Source organism: Lissotriton helveticus, chromosome 11, assembly GCF_964261635.1.
Source record: "Lissotriton helveticus chromosome 11, aLisHel1.1, whole genome shotgun sequence".
Lineage (NCBI taxonomy): Eukaryota > Metazoa > Chordata > Amphibia > Caudata > Salamandridae > Lissotriton > Lissotriton helveticus.
Window position 1 is genome coordinate 704,500,954 of NC_136072.1, and position 21,812 is coordinate 704,522,765.

The 21,812-nt window shown below is 44.7% G+C and overlaps 1 protein-coding gene across 1 annotated transcript in view; it reads right to left on the reverse strand.

The window, feature by feature from the left end:
* Window positions 1-20,461, reverse strand: part of LOXL2 (lysyl oxidase like 2) — a 443,363-nt gene extending 422,902 nt beyond the window's left edge. The window contains exon 1 of the mRNA XM_078666555.1: window positions 20,283-20,461. The gene's annotated coding sequence lies outside the window, so the exon portion shown is untranslated. The remainder of the gene's footprint in view (window positions 1-20,282) is intronic.
* Window positions 20,462-21,812: the final 1,351 nt, after the last annotated feature.

The window sequence follows — 21,812 nt, forward strand, 5'->3', positions numbered from 1 at the left end:
TGCTGAGGGCCTCTGTGATGAGGGAGAAGACCAAGAGCGGGGCCTTTGTGGATGGCATACCAAGGGCAACTGCATTCTTATCAGACTGACCTCTGGCATCTCCTGTGGCTATAGAGTACTGACAGTGATGGCACAGAAATAACTTTAGTACAAGGCATGCCTTTCTTTCCCGTTGCCTATCTGGGAGGTCAGCCTGCTGGCCTCTCCTGCAATGGAAGTTGTTCTGCCACTCGCCTATAACCAGATTTTTCGCCCATCTGTAAGAGGAACGCATCTTGTGTGTGCATGTGCTATAGCCATGTAGCTGTTGCATGAGAGTACATTGCTTATGAGAGAAGAAAACATGGGACATGCAAAACAGTTCATGTGGCTGTAACCTCAGTGGGTTCCATTGTGTAGCATGGTACCTAAGAGGGTGTCTTGGAGGGAGAGACCAGATATCAAATGTATATTTCAAGGTTTCCCTCAGAACTTTTCAGGGACCAGTTTCAGTAGGTTAGACAGTGGGGTGGTGCTGAAATTAATAAAAGGAGACAGAAGGCCTCTTTGAGACCAGGGTGTTCCCCTGCCACTTAGTGACCCACTGCTCCCTGCAAAAGGCTACGCCCTATACATTTACAGGTAGTTAAGTGGGCAGCACCATGTGCTCATTTTTTGGGTTGCTACTGAGAGGAGACCCCCAGCTCTCCTTGCATTCCAGATCACATTTGCGATATAGATAGTGGCAGGAACAGTCTGCATGGAATTAATAAAAGTGGAGAAATGGCCAGAACTCGTCACAGAACTGAATAGCTTGAGTACACAACGACTGTGCAACTTAGGTACAAAGGTGAGACAGAAACTTCTAATTAGATAGTCTGCCAAGGATTGACGACCAGAAGCCTATGGTCCCAGTCCAATGGCAACCAGGAGATTTCTTTGAGATGCATGGTTGTGTGTTGACCACTTCTGCCCGGGCATGCTTTGGGAGAAAGCTGGCTGAACTTACTGAGAGGGCTGCTTGAATCCTGCTTCGAGGGAGAGAGCTTAATGACTGCTAATGAGGGACACTGAAGGGGTTCTTGCAGAAAGAACATGCTGTTCAGAAGGAGCAGATGCCGCGAGGAGCTCAGGAACGACAACACTGCCCCAATGGTTCCTCGTCTATCTTCAAATGCAAATGGACAATCTTGCCTGCAGCAAGCAACAACCAACCTAGCTGTAGGCTGCTTATGGACCTTGGTCACAGTTTTGTTCTCCGGTCCCTTCTAGCAAGAAACCTTTTCTGGAATTGTGTGCTTTAAAAATAAAGCGAATTAGTTAATTAATCAATAAAATAAATCACCTTTAGCATCAGATTTAAACCATTCCACTTACAATGTAGTGAAGCACCCAAGTCCAATCTCTTCCTGAAATTCATTTTTATGTATGCATAAAAAACTAAAAGCCATATACTAGAATCCCCCAGCCCAAGATTCAGCCAATCAGTGCTCACCACAGGCAGAAATATTTCAGCCCATCTATCCAACACTTATAAACTACCCATTTATCACCCCTGTTGCTGCCAGTACAGCTGTACATCTAATCTCATTCAGGTATAGTGCTTGCCTGCTTTTTAGAGCTAGCTTCATATATTATAAATAAACTAAATGATAAATTGAAAGTGCAATGGCTTAAAGAATGAAGGGTCTCTTTTGTCTGTGACCCATATGAAGCTGATAAAATGGAGGTCATTTGGAACCAACCAGTCATTACATGAAGTGGTAAACTATCTAGTAATGTCCAGCAACATGGTTTCTGCCACCTCTTGATAACTGCAGAAATTACCAGCTGCTATGGGGGCAATAAGGCACACCTTCTGATAGTGGACAGACTCACAAAGCTGTCTTCTATTACAAGGTGTAATTTACTCCTGGAAATTCAGGAGAAAGTTAGATTAAGTGAAGAACAGCTCCTAGTCACAAACAACTCTTTGCTACTCCTGCCATTTGGAGTGAGGATGAAAAAATGATTGAATGGTAACAATGTCACTATGAGTTGTTCCCCAAAACGAACAGACGTCCTCTACAAGCGCCTGTCACAGCTCACACAATGCTGTTGCTTCTGCAGCCATTGACACTACATTTTCTGCTGGGTCCACAAAGGGCTTGCTCTGTATTGGTGACTTGGATACATCGTGGAAGCAACGTGCATATTTACTAAGTAAGCCATATAACTCCATATCAACCAATCCAAGTGGGCTCTCAGAGGAGCGTCATCATCGTTCCCAGTTGGGCTCACCAGTTCGGTCCAGAAATGGCAGGAGAAGTTTAACACTCCAGGAAGAATAGACTTTTGCTTCATACAGTGCTCCCCATAAGGTGAAACATACATGTTTTTAGGCCTTTTGCAGTAATCTGGTGCTACCACTAGGTGGCGTCATAAATCAGGGTGCCTTACCTCGAATTATGAAAGCACGGTCCTTGCACCTGTCCCCACTATCAACCAGTGCAGCTGAGGCTGCTGCCAGCATCTTCTAGTGCTTACAAAGACAGAAACTGAAATTGTATCTACTTTGTTGTGTTGAGTTGGGGCTATATTGAATACATTTCTTGCCTCACTGACCTCTTTTTGTATCAATTATTTGCTTCATGAACCAAATGCCGTATACAATTTCGAGTTTGGTGATATTATTGTAAGGACATGCGTGGTAGGTAGCAGCTTGGGAGGCCGTGACACAGCTGAAAGGTTAATATCTTCGCCCTGAGCTACTTCTACCTTGTACGAGCTGTTTCCATCCAGCATCTACGGGCATGTCTACGTATTCATACATATTTCTTTTAGAGCTCAAAGCAAAATAAATGCAAAGTTTGGGTGCTTCCCAAGTTTGTTTTAAGGACACGAAACATTATACATAAAACAGACGTCGGGGTATATTACAATTGAAGCAGAGAAGAGACAAAGTGCATGTAAAGGACTATTTTCTTTGTATCTATGTTTCCCACAAAATAGTTGCAAGAAAAGTTTATTTTATTATTATTCTTTTTTTTTTTTAAAGAAGGCTTCCTGAAATAGAGAAATACAGTCTGGCAGGGGGCATGTCACACAGGGTCTTTAAAACTATAGTGAAATAAAATGGGTCATTTGCCGGTTTCCACATTTCTATCAAGGGATTTAAGGCTTGTCTCTGAGATTAACTGTGGGGGAGTTTACTGCATATTGTGATTAGTATTTAGTCAAACAGCTACTTACTCGTACAATCTCTCACACGTTTATTCTTTGGCACACACATTCACACACACTTGCTTATAGTCTCACATGCACCTTCACCCTCATGCATTCACACACTTTCAGACTCATCCACCACTGGCGTAACGAAACTTGAGGGGGCACCCCTGCAAGGCACGTGCAGGGCCCCCCTCCATAATCAATCATGAGCTGTCCAGCCATAATATTATGTGGAGGGGGCCCCCTGGGCCTATGGGGCCCCTCCGCAATGCGGGGGCCTATGTTACGCCACTCTCATCCACCTGTTTACTGACTCGCGTATCCACTCAATTACTCACACATTCACTCACAAACTTGATTGCTTTACACTCTGCTGCTTCCCTAGTCACTTACACATGTATTTGCTAAATACTCAAATATACTTACACTCACAGTTACTCACATACTTAGTCACACAACCTAGTATTCCCTTACTTAGGGTCAGATGTACAAACATTAGGAATACCGATTTCATAATTGAGATTCTCTCTGCATCGCATTTAGGAAATCGGTATTCCTAATGTATGAAACTCATTGAGTTTCATTCAGGGATTCCTTGTGGGTCGCAAATTGACCTACATCATGAATATTAATGAGTTAGGTCGCAGTTTGCGACCATTGGGAATCACAGCCATTATAGGGAGAGTGGCCTGCTGAGGTCAGCTGACCAAATCTGTGATTGCTTTGTAATAACGCAATTTTTGTTTAATGCAGCTCTTTTTCCTTAAAAGGATAATGAAATGTGTCTAAAAAGAAAAAAAACAACCATTGAAGCTTCATTTTTCAAGAGTAGGCACTGGTCCATTGGACCACTGCCTGCTCATTAAAAATATTATTATTTACATTCTCAAACGGGAAAGGGTCTCTTGCAGACCTCTTCCCATTTGCAAATGGGTTACCAACAGTTTTAAACTGGTGGTAAAGTATTACTGTTTTGCGACCTGAAATCGGTTGCAAAACAGTAATACATACCATCCCGATTTGGGTATTTTGAAGGGGCACCCTAAACATGCCCCTTCCAAATACCATATCGCAAATGCAAAAGGAGATTTGGTAACAAGTTACAGAATCACATTTTGCATTTTGTACATTTGAAAAAGCATTTTCCCAGTTGCAAACAGTACGATTCTGCGAATAGAGCAGTTTGCGACTGGAAAAATATTTTGTACATCTGGCCCTAAATCACGGATGCTTAATCATATCACTCACACATTCCCATATTCACTCATTTTCATTCTCACATACATTCACTCACTCAACCAACCCCTGCTTACTCTCACCTATTACACTTAGTCACCCACTTACCTCCCTCACCCGCTGACAGACCCTGGCTATTAACTCAATCACGTTCACACACACACAAACACATACACACACAATGATTTGCCCGTTTACTCTTTTCTCTCTGGCATTTTCTCACACAGAGCAAGGGATTTAATAGGGAGCGGAGAAGGTGCAGCTCTACCCACCTGCCTAACCCCCACACCCTAGGCTTCTTAGGATTCGCCTGCACAGTGCTTGCACTATGCTTGTGAAATCTCTTGTAACAAAACAAAAGTCTTACAATGGTCTTAGAACCCACCAATACTTACCTTTACTTACCATTGGTTGGCTCCCATGTTGCTCTAATTTCCTTATTTATTATTGAGCAGCGCCTCCTCCTCACCTCTGGCTTCGTCCTGGGGTTTCGTGCATCTTCATGCCATGGAGCATGGATCAATTACTGCTTCCTGTCTATGCCTGTGGACTGCTGAGGTATTTTTTTATGTTGTAGTGTAGCACTTCATCAAAGTGCTTCGTTTTGCAGGCTGTGTCTGCTCACCCATCTGTCCCGCCTGCGTTCATTGCTGCTTGCCTTGTTTCTCACCACCACCTCCAGCCCATCGCTGACTCCGTCACTGCTTTTCCCTTTGTTGCTTGCCTCCCCGTAGCAGCCTCCGACTGTCCTTTCCCTACCCATATTTGTTGCTGCTTGCCCCGTTCCCCCACCACCTCCCTCCCACTGCCGCTTGTCCCTCTCTCCTCCCAGTGCTTGCCCCATCCACAGATCCCCCTCCCTCAGCCCTGTCACTACTTTTCTCTTCATTGCCTGCCTCCCCCGTAGCCACCTTCAACTGTCCCTTATTGCTTGTTTTGCTCCCAACACTCCGTTCTTTCTCCCCATAATCCACCTGTCACTGTCAGTTTCTTCTTCTGGTACCCACCCTTCCCATCGGTTTCTTCTCCCATGCGCTCACCCTCCCAATCATTCAATTGTGTAAGCACCGGACGTATTGTGTGCTCCTCTGCTATTAGGCATCTTAAAGTGAAAATAAAAGCCCTAAGAAGTGGCCAGCAATGACCGTGTCATATCGCTTTTTTTCTTTACTTTAAGCCATGGTGCACAGCAGTGCATGCTGCTGTGCAACATGTAAAAAAAACATTGACAAAGCCAATACATCTTATAAAGGTGCAACCTATTGGATGTTCCAATGTTTGTTTTTAGTTTATGGACTCTTGTCATGCCCTGGCCTGTTGGCTGGTGTGCGGTTGATAATTCGAACAATTATAAAATGGTAAATGGTCAAAATATCGATTCCAAAATATAGACAAACCAAAATATCGAGTCCAAAATATAGAATGGACAAAATATAGAATGGACAGAATATAGACATCAAAAATATCGTTTTGAAGGTAGGTAATGTAATATCGATTTTAAAAATATAGACAGTCAAAATATCGAAGTACATAATATAGTTTATTAAAAATATCGAATTTTTAATAATATTGAAATTTTTTAAGTGTTTTTTATGTTAGTATATATGTGAAAAGTGTATATATTTTTGTAATTTATTTTAAGTAATTAATTTTATGTTATTTAGTTATTGTGTAATTTAATTCTGTAGCGGGTTGTGGGTTTATAGGGGAATAGGGTGGGAAGTAATTTAATTATAATTAATTAAATATGTTAATTAATTAATTGGTATTTATTTAGAATAAATTGTTAATTAATTTTTAATTGGTAATTAATTAATTCTTAATTGATAATTATTTTTTATTCATTGATTAATTGATAATTATGTGAATTAAGTTAATGTATTTTCTATAGCGGGTTGTGGGTTTATAGGGGAATAGGGTGGGAAGTAATTTAATTATAATTAATTAAATATGTTAATTAATTAATTGGTATTTATTTTGATTAAATTGTTAATTAATTTTTAATTGGTAATTAATTAATTCTTAAATGATAATTTTTTATTACTTGATTAATTGATAATTATGTGAATAATATTAATTTATGTTCTGTAGCGGGTTGTAGGTTTATAGGGGAATAGGGTGGGAAGGAATTTAATTATAAATAATTAAATATGTTAATTAATTTATTGGTATTTATTTTGAACACATTGTTAATTAATGTTTAATTGATAATTAATTAATTCTTAATTGATAATTATTTTTTATTAATTGATAATTATGTGAATTATATGAATTTATTTTCACTAGAGTGGGAATAGTAAAATGTACCCCTATGCTATCCAACGCTTTCCCTACTGTTGCACTCTCTGGAGTAGGAATAGTAATTTTTACCCCTACACTATCCAATGCTTTCCCTACTGTTGCATTCTCTGGAGTGGGAGTAGTAAATTTTACCCCTACGCTATCCAACTCTTTCCCTACTGTTGCACTCTCTGGAGTGGGAATAGTAATTTTAATTTTAATTTTGAATTTAAAAACATTTGTACAGCGCACTTTTACCCAGCGGTTTCATGGCGCTATTTGTGTTGCAGTGGGCGGCAGCAGTAGGAGGAGGTTAGACAGAGTAGGCTTGCGTGAATAGGAAGGTTTTAAGATCCTTCCGGAACTGAGGGTAGGGGGGCGAAGTGCGGAGGGCAACAGGGAGGGAGTTCCAGAATACTGGAGCCAGGACAGCGAACCTCGCTCCACCCGCCCTCTGTTTTTTAAATCGGGGGGTAACTAGGAGGGCCATATGAGAAGAGCGTAGCTCTCTGCCTGGGAGGTAGGGCATGACAGCAGAACATATGAATTTAGGGGCAGTGCCTGACCTCGCCTGAAAAGTGAGGCAGCCGAGTTTGAAAAGGGCGCGCTCTCGCACCGGCAGCCAGTGTAGTGCTTTAAGCAGTGGGCTGGCCCGATGATATTTGGGAAGGCCATGAATCAGGCGAGCAGCCTGATTCTGTACCAGCTGCAGGCGGTGGATCGCGTAGGCGGGGGCCCCATTGTAAATTACGTTACCGTAATCGATACGGGACAGTACCATGGCCAACACAATAATTTTTAAAGCAGAGAGGGAAAAAAAACGAGAGACTTTCCTAATTATTCTTAGGGAAAAGAAACAAGAGGAGACAACTGAACCAATTTGTTAATGGATAGAAAGTTGTGAGTCTAAGAAAATCCCAAGAGTTTTAACTTTAGGCACAGGGGATGGAGGGGCACCAAGTGAAGGGGGCCAGAAGGAAGGGGACCACGGACTGCAACCACCTCCGGTCAAGACCAGCTCGGTCTTGTCTGGATTGAGTTTGAGGTGGTTGCAGTTCATCCAATCCTGGATAAATGTCATGACTGACTGGACATTCTGGGCAGATGAGGAAGAGTGGGAGAGGTTGAAGATTAGCTGGAGGTCATCGGCGTAATTAAACACCGTGACCTCCAGCTGCTGTAACATAAAAATAAGGGGGTAGATGTATAAATTAAATAAAAGGGGGGAAAGTGACGAGCCCTGAGGGACCCCGCACTCTACCTTGCGGGAGGCCGCGGCAAAGCCAGCCAGATGGACCGCTTGAGTTCTCCCGGCTAGGAAGGACTCAAGCCCCGAGAAGGCCAAGCCCTCTATGCCCGCCGCCCTGACACGGCTGAGGAGGATGGAGTGGTCCACCGTGTCAAAAGCGGCGAACAGGTCTAGAAGTATCAGGGCTTGTGGAACATTAGTATCAATACCCTCCCGTAGCCTGTCCATTACCGAGATCACCACCTTCTCCGTAGAGTGCAGGGGCCTAAACCCAGCTTGACAGGAGGAGAGGCAATGATTTGCCTCTACGTGGGCACTCAGAGTGGTCGTAACATGAGTCTCAAGGACTTTTGCTAGGTAGGGCAAGAGGGAAATAGGACGATAGTTGGAAGGGGAAGATGAGTCGGCGCCAGGTTTTTTTATATTTGGAACGACAACCGCTGATTTATGTATGCTGGGGACGGTGCCATATGTAAGTGAATCATTGAGAAGGGTCAGGGGCGGGGTAGGACAAACTAGATAAATTTCCCTAAGGATATAAGCCGGGGCGAAGTCCAGGGGGGAGCCTGATTTGACTCGAACCAACAACGGAGGGAGGGAGTCATTGGTTAACAATGGGAAAGTGGTCAATTTGGGAACCGTGGGGGGTGGGGAGGGGTTAACGAATGTAGGGGAGGGGGGGAAATGTTGAGTTTAATTTTTGCGACCTTGTCAATAAAAAACTCATTGAGTGAGTTACAGAGGGACTGGGAAGGGGGGATGGTGGCCGTGGCTCTGCCAGATGAAGCCAATTCGTGGACAGTAGTGAATATTTCCTTCGAATGAGACTCTGCTGCCATTACCCTACTCGTGTACCCCTACGCTATCCAACGCTTTCCCTACTGTTGCACTCTCTGGAGTGGGAATAGTAATTTTTACCCCTACCCTATCCAACGCTTTCCCTACTGTTGCACTCTCTGGAGTGGGAATAGTAAATTTTACCCCTACGCTATCCACTGCTTTCCCTACTGTTGCACTCTCTGGAGTGGGAATAGTACATTTTACCCCTACGCTATCCAACGCTTTCCCTACTGTTGCACTCCCCGGAGTGGGAATAGTAATTTTTACCCCTACGCTATCCAACGCTTTCCCTACTGTTGCACTCTCTGGAGTGGGAATAATAATTTTTACCCCTACGCTATCCAACGCTTTCCCCACTGTTGCACTCTGTGGAGTAGGAATAGTAATTTTTACCCCTACGCTATCCAACATTTTCCCTACTGTTGCACACTCTGGAGTGGGAATAGTAATTTTTACCCCTGCGCTATCCAACGCTTTCCCTACTGTTGCACTCTCTGGAGTGGGAATAGTAATTTTAACCCCTACGTTATCCAACGCTTTCCCTACTGTTGCACTCTCTGGAGTGGGAATAGTAATTTTTACCCCTACACTATCCAACTTTTTCCCTACTGTTGCACTCTCTGGAGTGGGAATAGTATATTTTACCCCTGCGCTATCCAACGCTTTCCCTACTGTTGCACTCTCTGGAGTGGGAATAGTAATTTTTACCCCTACGCTATCCAACGCTTTCCCTACTGTTGCACTCTCTGGAGTGGGAATAGTAATTTTTACCGCTACGCTATCCAACGCTTTCCCTACTGTTGCACTCTTTGGAGTGGGAATAGTAATTTTTACCCCTACGCTATCCAACGCTTTCCCTACTGTTGCACTTCCAGAAGTGGGAATAGTAATTTTTACACCTCCGCTATCCTACGGTAATAATGTTGTGTAATTTTTTATTAATATTATGTTAATATATATATATGTTTTAACAGATATGATTGTATTTTTTATATAAGTTAAATTAGTTATTTAATAATTTTAGGGTAATTTAAGTATTTTTAAGTATATTTTAGCTATTTATTTTTAATATTTTTTTAATTTTACATTAATTGTAAGAAATTCGATATTTTTATAATGTATATATATGTAAACGATATTTTGGGGTCGATATTTTGGTACTTACCTGTTTGTAGATAGGAATTCGATATTTTGTCTGTCGATATTTTGGAATCTATATTTTGGGTAGTCTATATTTTGTCCCTCGATATTTAGTCAGTGATCCTTATAAAATTACATACCTTAAAATTAGAATGCAAGCAATTTAATTGCATTAGTGGTTCCAGTCCTCACATTAGTGACTCCAGTTTTGAAAATGAACTACTTGTGTTTTATGGTAAATGCTGTGCAATTCATTTTGCTTGTTAGGTCAAGCTTCAAGACCTGTTTTATAGACTTTGTGGGCTTCAAGTCCTCCCATTACTTTTCATTTGTTTGTTTCAGTGTCCCTTAAAAATCCTTGTTTCCATGTGGTTAATCTTTCCTACTTGTCCCTCCTTTTCGTGGGTTGTTCACTCCCACGGAGCAATGCTGCATCACTTGCACCCTTCCACTTGTCCCAATATTAGCATCTGTTTAGGGGCTACTTTTCTCTTTCTCTAAGAGATTTCAAACAAGCACTCAATGTATTCAGTGGCTTCGAGCTACAAATTCTGTAAAGAGGGCTGTAATGTCCCACAACACCCTCCTTCAGCCCCCCCCCTTTCTTTATACAGCAAATGAACGCTTGGACAATGGTATAAACAGGCCTGCAAATATTGTTTTTTTTGTCACATTTGCATGGGGTTTTCCAAGGGTGCCCTGCGTGCAATGTCAGTCCAGGCTTCCCTCTGCAGGGCTGCGGGCCTGTCCTGGGTACTACTTCTTTGGCTTTCTGAACGTGCTCAGCCAATGGCTGTAAATCAAGTCCTTATCTTGGTTCTTCTCCCATCCCCCAAACACCCTCCTCCTGCTGTTGCTTGATCCTGGCTGCTTTTCCGGTGCTTTTCCGACCATCCCGGAGTGCTACAAATTGGCATAAAATAACAGCTACCTAAGCTCAAATATTTAAAAATCTTGAGTGCTCAGGTATCTCTTAAAGAATGTTCAAGGACATGCCGATTGCGCATCTGCCAGACTGCCCCAAAGACCAAGTCAAAACCGGGAGCTGCCTGTGTAAGAGGTCATTTTCTGCTTCACAGGAGCCAGCTCTCCCATCGGAGGGGGAGACCTGGGAGTCTGAGTCTCTGTCATCCTGCTCTGGAGCTACACCAGCCCCATGCCCTAAGCCAAGCCCACCCGTTCATTACCTTTGAGCCACCGGTATAACTATATACATTGCTTGGTGTGTATGTAATATTTACTGATCAGTGACTTAGTCGAGCCAGCAGATCATCTCTGTCCACAATCAATCAATCATGGGATTTGTAAAGCGCACTACTTACCCGCTAGGGTCTCAAGGCGCTGGGGGGGGGCGGGGGGAGGAGCTGCAGCTAGTGGTCGAAGAGCCAGGTCTTGAGGAGTCTTCTGAAGGCCGGGAGGTCTGTGGTCCGTCGTAGGTGGAGGGGGAGGGCGTTCCAGGTCTTGGTGGCGCGGTGGGAGAAGTATCTGCCCCCGGAAGTGGTTCTGTGGATGCGCGGGACGGCGGCCAGGGACAGGTCGGCGGAGCGGAGTTTCCTGTTGGGTGCGTAGAAGGAGAGTCTGTTGTTGAGATAGGCCGGGCCGGTCTTGTGGAGTGCTTTGTGTGCGTGGATCATGAGTTTGAATGTGATTCTTTTGTCGACGGGGAGCCAGTGTAGGTCTCTCAGGTGCGGGGTGATGTGGTCCCGGCGTGGGATGTCTAGGATCAGGCGTGCGGAGGCGTTCTGGATTCTTTGGAGCCTGTTGATGAGTTTGGACGGGGCTCCGGCGTAGAGGGCATTTCCGTAGTCGAGTCGGCTGCTGACGAGGGCTTGGGCGACGGTTTTCCGTGTGTCCGCCGGGATCCATCTGTAGATCTTGCGGAGCATACGGAAGGTGTGGAAGCTGGCGGAGGAGACTGCGTTGACTTAGTTGGTAATGCTGAGCTTGGAGTCGAGGATGACCCCGAGGTTGCGTGCGTGATTGGTTGGAGCCGGGGGGGTTCCCAGAGATGCTGGCTGCCAGGAGTCGTCCCACGCCGAGTGGTATGGGCCCGAGGATGAGGATCTCTGTCATGTCCGTGTTCAGCTTGAGCCGGCTTGCCTCCATCCAATCGGCGACGGCCTTCATACCCTGGTGCAGATGGGATTTGGCGGTGAGAGGGTCCGTGGTGAGGGAGAGGATCAGCTGGGTGTCGTCGGCGTAGGAAATTATGTTGAGGTCGTGTAGTCTGGCGATGCGAGCGAGGGGAGCCATGTAGACGTTGAACAGCGTCGGGCTGAGTGAGGATCCCTGCGGGACGCCGCAGATGGTTTTGGTGGTTCCGGATTGGAACCCCCCCGCATAACAACAAAGCACTGCTTTTGCATCACATGACTACACTTCCTTCCCACCCCTCTCCCTTCTCCGCCTCCCATGTGATCTGACCATGCCGTAATCACATGACACTTCTTCCGTTCTCTACTTTTTCAGCCACAGCTCTGACGTGAAGAGTGTCTCCATTGCGGTGCTTGTTCATTGTGTCCTCTTGCCCTCCCCAACAGTGTGCACTGCGAGACCCTCTGTACATCAGCAAGTTCCATCCCAGAGTGCTGCGACCACCCTGCAGTGAGCTTCATTTAGTTTGTAGAGCCCAAGCTGTGACTGACTTTTTTTTGCTTGATATGTCATAGTTTACCCTAACGCTGCCATAAGTTTCAAAGGGCTGTGCAAGTGAGAAGTTGCATTGCTGCCAGCCATCATGCTGCAAACTCTATGACTGAATACGAGCATTGCTAGGGTTGCAGCTGCAAATACAATAGGATTTATTTGTCATTAACCAACTCACTTTCCCTTCTCTCATCCTCTTTCGGCAGCAGAGGCAGTGATGACAGCATATGTAAACACTGCAGTAGTTCCTGCTTGCATGCAGTTTAGAAGAGCAGATTTGGGGTTTGCAGGGGCCATGAGCTGGCTGTACTGATTCCGAAAGTTTAGAGCCAAGACTTCAGAAAAAAACACTAAAAAGCTTATTTTTTCACATTCAATTTTTTGGTGCCATCTACTATTATATATCCCACTGACTAACACCCGCCCTCCTGCTTTTCACCCCCACCTACAATCCTGATGTCCCCTCTCATTCACCCCTCGCCCCTACCCACTTTCCCATCTCAGTGGCAAAGCCAAAAACTCTCCCATGGGCGAGGCCTCTTGGCTTTGCCAATGCTTGTCTTCTTGGTTGATGAGCAGGGATCAAAAATGGTCATGTTCTGGCAGCAGATGAGAGTGGGGTGTTACAGTAAGGAGTAGACTGGAGTGTAGAAGGTGTTGTGTATCTGGGGCCAGAGGGCTGCTGCAAGACCAAGAGAGAAGCTTGCTCAGGAAGGGAGTCAGGCAAATATGCCTTTATATAATAGGCACACAGCAAGATTGACTGAGGGCATGGCGGGGGCGGGGGAGGGTCCATTCTGGATGCCTTGATGGCCTCAGGGTCAGGGAGGCAGAAGGAGGTGGAGGATAGCCGGGACAGTGGGGTTCGCAGCGCAGATGGAAATGACTGGCATTTGTGGGTCCCAAGGTAACACAGTCATGGAGTAGAGTGTAGAATGTGCTGCTGCACTGCATATCTGAGTCTGAATCTTTCACTTCAGTTTTGCCAAAGATGTAGGGGCATTTATCCTGTAGTCTTAGGACAGGATAGTGGGGAGCAAGGATTTAGCAGGAAGCTTGGGGCAGGATTGAAGGAGTCACGCTGGTGGTGATGGGTGGGGAAAGGTTTTAGAGTTAGGTGGGTAGTGACTGAGGTGGGTGCAGGTGGATTGTGACTGAGGTGAGGCGGTGGGTGGGACCAGGTGGGTCATGACCAGCTGAGTACAGGTGATTAGTGAGAGGTGTAGGAAGAGATGTGGGTTGGGCTGGTTGTGTCTGGATTGTGGGCAGGGCTTTGGAGGTCAGATGGATCATGATTGGTCACTTGTATTTGGAGGCAGGTTATCAGTGATAGAGGTGGGAGCAGTTAGCTAATGACAGAGGTGGGAGCAGGTAAGTAGTGGCTAAGAGGCAGAGTGGCAAGAGAAAGGTGGGTAGTGAAAGGGGGCAATGGGTAAAAGCAGGCAAGAAGTGGCAGGCAAATAGTGGATGAGGTGATGTCAGTGTTGCAAGGGGCAAGTGTTAGGAAATATGTGAGAGGTGTGGAGTGGGCAGTTAATCTCTGTGATGTGGACCATGATGTGACAGCCAGACAATGATATGTGTGGGGTAGGGATGTGTTTGGGGCAGGAGCCAGGGTTGTACCTGGTGTGGAAGCATGTGGGCAGTAGCAGAGGTCTGGAAGTTGAAAAGTGCCTAAATTGGGGACTGGGGCATAGGAGGCAGCTCGGTGGTGAATGAGGTAAGATGGTAAGAGAGGTGTGGGTGGGAAAGTAAAGAAATAGACGGGGCTGTTGTTTGAGGGCAGGTGGGCAGCTCCTCAAGTGGGTGGCTAGTGAATGAGGAGGAGAAGGCAGGTCGAAATTGGTGCCATATTTAGCATTGCTGGGGTCCCAGCTATCTCAGCACCGGCTGTCTGTCACCGAAGGGTCTGGGCAGGAGGTTTATCTTCATTGAGATAGAGCGTGGCATTCAGCAAATGTAGGAATCTGGCACAGAGTAGCAGAGATTGACAATAATGTCCCCCTCCCGATCCGTGTAAATTTACTATCCCAGGTCACCATCCTGACCCCTGTCACACTCTCCACCCATGTCATGCTGCACATCCACACCACATGCACCAGTGCTTCATTCTCAGTCTGTCACTCTCTTTAGTTCTGTCTCCATTCCTTTTCCTCTTAGACTGCCAGCCTCTTTCACACTCCCAACCAGTCCCCCTCCCTGTCTCTGTCATATACCCGACCCTGTCATTCTTGCAATCCCGGTCCCTTTTCCCACCCTGTTATGTCCTTAGTCCCTGTCACTTCACCAGCTCTTACGTGAAATGTGATACCAGTGGGTCACTGGGACCATCCCCTTGGGAACACCTTGGTTTCCTCTTAACAACAGAGGATTCCACAAAATAGATTTAACACATCAGGTTTCATTTATTTGTCAATGTTCATTGAATATTGATTCAAAGCATATTCGTTTGTCAATAGTTTCCCAGTTTTATAAGCATGAGTAACATGTTTAACCATAAGGCATCATTATAATTCAAGATGTCCAATGCATTTCGGGCTACGGAATAAACCCTTCATCAGGGAATAACGCTGTAAAAAGAAATTATAATATGTAACCTCCTTCCATATAACCTTACAGAGTGCATTCATAGAACAATCCAACATAATCAGATATAACTTATATGTTGCACAGGGTACATTCCCATTAACAGAAAACAAAATAAAAATCAGATAAAAGTGGTGACTTACATGTCTGTCTCGTGTTTCTGGTATGTGCTCAGAACATGTACATAAGCTGAGAAAAGAAGAGAAAAGCGCGGGTTGTTTTTCAGAGTTTGACGCGGTGTTGGAGATGCAGCGTAGCGGCATCGTTTTTGAAAAATCAGACTAACCTGATGTTTGACGAACCGAATTTCAACAGGGGCGAGAGTGTCAGCTCTCCAAAAGTTAAAGGTTTCTTGTTGCAACAATGTTGCCGTTTTGTTTGTAAGTTAAGACGCGGTCCCGGTCACATGATTGCTAGAGTAAGAGGAAAGACTATCAGGCATTAGTAAAACGGGGGTTGTGACTTGAAATTAAGAACCCGGTTGACAGAGTCGGGGGAGGGACTACATTAGACGGTGTATGAGATCAGATAATGTAGATATGAAAAGTGGAAAGCGAGTGAAGGAAAAAAATAAAAGTGTGAGGTTACGAAAATCATCAAAGTGCGGTCTCGAACCGGTGTAGGTGAAAAGATAATCTCATTGACATGCGCTTGAGAGTGTTGAGCTGTTGGAGAATTCTAATGGGGTGAACGCTGTTCTTAGTGTAGTAAGGTCTAGACAGGGGTACCAAACTGAAAACACCAGGGCAAATTTACAATTCATATTTAAATTCATAAGTAACATGAGAATTCGCTTCTCTCATTGAGTCCATGTGGTTTATGCATACACAATTTGTAAATCCAGAAGTTCTCTCTTTGAAGTATATATTTGGTATTGTCTCTTCCAAACACAGTATTGCCCAACTCAAGTTCCTGATTCTTGAAACCATCAACAAAATAGAAGGAAGAGACAATACCAAATATATACTTCAAAGAGAGAACTTCTGGATTTACAAATTGTGTACGCATAAACCACATGGACTCAATGAGAGAAGCAAATTCTCATGTTACTTATGAATTTAAATATGAATTGTAAATTTGCCCTGGTGTTTTCAGTTTGGTACCCCTGTCTAGACCTTACTACACTAAGAACAGCGTTCACCCCATTAGAATTCTCCAACAGCTCAACACTCTCAAGCGCATGTCAATGAGATTATCTTTTCACCTACACCGGTTCGAGACCGCACTTTGATGATTTTCGTAACCTCACACTTTTATTTTTTTCCTTCACTCGCTTTCCACTTTTCATATCTACATTATCTGATCTCATACACTGTCTAATGTAGTCCCTCCCCCGACTCTGTCAACCGGGTTCTTAATTTCAAGTCACAACCCCCGTTTTACTAATGCCTGATAGTCTTTCCTCTTACTCTAGCAATCATGTGACCGGGACCGCGTCTTAACTTACAAACAAAACGGCAACATTGTTGCAACAAGAAACCTTTAACTTTTGGAGAGCTGACACTCTCGCCCCTGTTGAAATTCGGTTCGTCAAACATCAGGTTAGTCTGATTTTTCAAAAACGATGCCGCTACGCTGCATCTCCAACACCGCGTCAAACTCTGAAAAACAACCCGCGCTTTTCTCTTCTTTTCTCAGCTTATGTACATGTTCTGAGCACATACCAGAAACACGAGACAGACATGTAAGTCACCACTTTTATCTGATTTTTATTTTGTTTTCTGTTAATGGGAATGTACCCTGCGCAACATATAAGTTATATCTGATTATGTTGGATTGTTCTATGAATGCACTCTGTAAGGTTATATGGAAGGAGGTTACATATTATAATTTCTTTTTACAGCGTTATTCCCTGATGAAGGGCTCATTCCGTAGCCCGAAATGCATTGGACATCTTGAATTATAATGATGCCTTATGGTTAAACATGTTACTCATGCTTATAAAACTGGGAAACTATTGACAAACGAATATGCTTTGAATCAATATTCAATGAACATTGACAAATAAATGAAACCTGATGTGTTAAATCTATTTTGTGGAATCCTCTGTTGTTAAGAGGAAAACAAGGTGTTCCCAAGGGGATGGTCCCGGTGACCCACTGGTATCACATTTCACGTACTTGTTATTGGCGTTTTTAGGGGTATTAACGCCACCCAAGGAGACCCCAACCTGCATTAATTCTCATTAAAAGGCTGTGCACCCATCCTAAATCAGTTTTCACTTCACCAGCTCTTGTCACGTACACAAACAGATCACATTCTGACAGCCTAACCATGCCTGTCACACTCCCACTCCCTGTCATACTGAAAGTACCTCTCACTCTCTACATTGCTGTCACACTACTAGTCCCTGCTCAACGCTCCATCCTCATCGTCCACTGTCATACTCCCAAACCCTTTCACCATCACTGTCACTCACATCGCCACCATTACCTTCCTCGTCTGTTCGCCCTCTCCATACCTATGACCCTACCTGTATCATTTCACTTCCTGGTTCTCTGTCATATTCAAGTCCTTGTCACATTCCTGACCACATCACTGACCAGTAGTATGCTAAGCCAGGAGCCAGTTAGCCGTGGACCATCTCTTTCTTTAGGAGGCGCACTACTGACACAAGGGTGGCAATTCTTAGCATACTCTGGGCATTTCTTATAGCAAAAGTCTGCTGACAATGCACAACGGAGCCGCCGTTTTTCAGAGCTTTCTTAGAGAGAGTAAACCCAAATACCTCCGGTCCCATTCTACAGGACGAAGGCATTGAACTATATATCACGAGCGTCCCTTCAGAACCTGTCTTTTTAGAAAGGTGATGTACAAATTCTGCTCTAAAAACGCGGGATAATGTATGAACCAGAGCTGCGTCTAAGCCGGAAAGTTGGGGGTGCTTCTGGAGGTAATGGCTGGCGAGTGAAGAAATGCTGCGTCTGCAGTTCAGGTCAAGTGGCCTCCACTTGAAAGAGCCCTAATTGATTGCGCCGGGACTCCCCATCCACCCAGCCCCGCCCTCCCTCCCCTGCAGGCAGAGTATGGCGTGCACGTCCACTGCCAGAGCTCCCTGCCCGCGTGCTCCTGGGTAGGACATGAACTTAACATCTTGTGCGCGCGTTTCAAACATCTGCCTCGCGTTAATACAAGGGATGAAAGGCGCTTCTTCCTTGTCAGCCCCCGTAGTTCATATTTGTGGTACTGACATAGTACGTACAATGATAAGCGAGCATTGAACTCCTCTTTAAAAAACATAAAGGTAAATTTAGCGCCACATAGACTCATCTTTTTAGTCTGGGAACAACTCCATGTTTGGAACGTTCTTACCTTGAAACATTACACAATACTCGGGGGAGCAAGCAACCGAAGTTTACTCGTCTGTGTTTTTTAGATACGTTTTCCAGATTGCATAAAGTACAACTTGTCTAGCCTTTTCTAGCTGGCGTAGTCAGCTGGATATGTACCTCAGTGAGTTATTGTTCCTGCTGTGAATCTCTATACACCCAGCCGATCGCATGCCCATATCACTGAAAGGCTTTTCCTAGTGCTTTCTCAGTATGAGACGAATAAAAGGTGTGCCTTTGCGTTGTTTAAACAACTATATAATTTAAGTGCCTAGAAGACGTTCCATTTCTGGCGGCGCTATATAAAATGGCCAATACATTACAACTATAAAATAAATAAAATAGGACTACGTTGCATCGCCTGACGTCGACTAAAAGCACGAGCACGCGGAACATCTCTCCAGACTCCTGCGTGTATCTTCAAGTTGTAATTCCTGCTGACAGTGTAAACTGTCTTATTTCTACGGGTGCCTTGTATCACAGTAGAGAGGCGTAGCGCAGGTCCCTGCAGCCCCTGCGGTGAAGATAGTTCTCCAAACCTAAAGGGGGGGGGGGGGGGGGGGCAATCCGGCAAGGGAACCCCATTCACAAATATATGTAATCAATATCTGTGGGATAGGGGACGCTCTTTGGCCCTCTTCACATTCTGCATGGGGGCGGGAGTAATTTCTCGTCATGGCACTCTCACAGTACCATGCTATAGAGCGCCTTGTCACTAAGGCTAAGGCAGACCCATGCAGCACAGGAGGGGGTGGGGGCGACCCTTTAAGGGCCCATGCAGGCAAGACCAACGAACGCCTGTGAGATAAGGGAGACTCATGGACCCCTCTTCACATTCGATTGGGGGCATCATTTTGCGTTGCAACTGTCTGTCACCCTATCCACTAGACTAGGCCTTGAGGTGTCGAGGAGCTAAAATAAATGAATGCGGATTGCCAGGCCCCCCTGTCTGTCAAGTTCACCTATATAGTACACTTTACAAACGGACTTTTTTCTAGGCATTAATGGCAGGTGCTTTTAGCACACAGCGCAATGGAGCGCATATCTTGTTGCCGGCGTGCGGGCACACACACACTTTAAATGATACTCCAAGTTAAACGAACTTGTGGGATACAGATGTCTCATTTTATACCGTAATTACGGTCACATAGAAAACTTTCTATATCACTTACATTTTAATTCACACTTCCATAAACTATACAAGTATATAAAAAACAACAACCTAGGGATCGATAAAGACTCCGACAGCCTTGGAGTTGTTAACTTGCTTATAATATCATTCAGAACAGAGGATAAAGTCTCTTTCTTAAGGGAAGGGGAGGGGAGGAGAGGTGACACTTTTGGTTTCTTGATTTATTGAGACTCTTCAATACATCTGTCTCTGAACAGAAAATAAGCTACTGTGGCTCTCATCTGAATCTGGAAAGCCAGCAGCTCAACTGGATCCGTGGGTTGATGCAAACATTCCCCATGTCTGTGAGTGAAAACCGAAGGTCAAAGGTTTGAATCCTAGTTGGTGCATTGGGTAAAAGTAGCATGTGCTATTTATAGCGCTACGAGCTTCCAGTCCGAGACAGAAAGAGTCCTAAAAATACATTATTGCGTGTAAAATGTTTCACACTCTTTTTTGAGATAGTTATGTGAAAGATCTAGAAGCTGAGTTTAAAAAACACGTGAGCCCGTTAGCAATCGCAACTCTCCCCCAAAAATACGATTTTGAATGAAGGACGACAAATGCACCCCCCATTCCACATGCAGTCAGAGGCTTTGAATGGTCCAGGGGCACTTACGTTGAGCAGCTCGCGGTCCCTCTGCAGTTATCTTCTCTTTCCCCAGCTCTTTTTCGCCGGCTTGAAATGTCCACTTTCCTGTCTTGTCCCGAGCTCCCGGACCGGCATGCTCTGAGGTGCTCCTGGTATGTACGAAGCGTCTTGCAGAAATTCGGCCAGACTTTCTCCCGGCAGCTTTCACTAGCCTTTGAGGAAACGCCCCATCCCATCCCAGAGCACACCCCCTGCAGGCAGAGCCATTCCAGGCGGCGCTGGGTGATATCACAGGCTTTTGTTGTAACCCGAGAGCCGGCATTCCTTCCCTCGCACTGTCAACAGAGGCAGCGAGGGGGGCTGGCCGGGGGCTGCTGGAAAACGTACTTTTGGGGAGAGAAGTTTAAGTGTTTCTAAGCTTTAGACAGTGCACTACTGTCAGATGATGCTCACGTATATTTGTGACTGGATTGTATTATTTCTTCTTGGCAGGGGGGACGGCGTCGACCCTTTGAAAATAGTGGGTGGACGCTGTGTACCCAGGTGTACCCTCGATTCGTACCCTGGTGGTGTTGAAGATGCTGTGCATACGTGCTAGTGTTTGTGTGATGTGTGTTTGATAGCGTGTGTGTACACATGAGGTGGTGTGTGTTGGTGTGAGGTGGTGCGTGTGTTAGTGTGATGGTGTGGGAGTTTTTCAGTGTGTGTGTGTGTGTGTGTGTGTGTGATATAGTGTGATGGCGTGATACAAGTCTATACAGCAGTGTTCGAGATAGCATTACTTTTACATATATGTTTCCCAATCATATTACATGCACATGATGCAGATAAATGAATTTAGGAAAATAAAAGAGTACAATCAAATGTTATATCTGAATTGACCAGTCACTAGTCATTTAGTAAATATTCATCAATTACCTCTTTCTGTAGTATGAGCACTTCATAGATAACAAAAAACTTTTAAGTATTTTATTTATGATCGAACATAAGTGGTTTCCCTGTTCCCCCATGTGGGAGTTGAGCCCGCTATCATAACTCTATTAATGAACCTTCATGCCCACACCACAGCAGCAATCCGATAATCACAAGGGGGGGGGGGCACTTATTATTTTAGTTGCACCAGGGGATCCGCCAAGGTTGAATTCTAGCCCCTTGTTTATTTACCATCTAAATTAATGGGTTACAAGCTGCCCATACCACACTACATTCTGATTGCCCACAAGTTGGTAGGAAAGGATTCCCAGTTCTTTTATACGCAGATGATGCAGGGCTGATGGCATGCACACCTAAGTCATCCTCACCATTCCCTCAATCTTGTGCCACCCCTCCTTTCCTCTTTTGTGGCCCAATTCTTCCATCTCACATGCCCTCTTCTCAGTCTTCAGGCAACGTAACATAATGGTGGCATACATATAAAAGCCTTCATTTACATAACATGGGTAATCTTTGACTTGATTAATTAGGTACAAGAACTAAATTTGGAATTTATAAAGCGCATACAACCATAGAGGCATCAAAGCTCTATAACTGACAGGAGAAAACCAGGGAAGCCAGCAA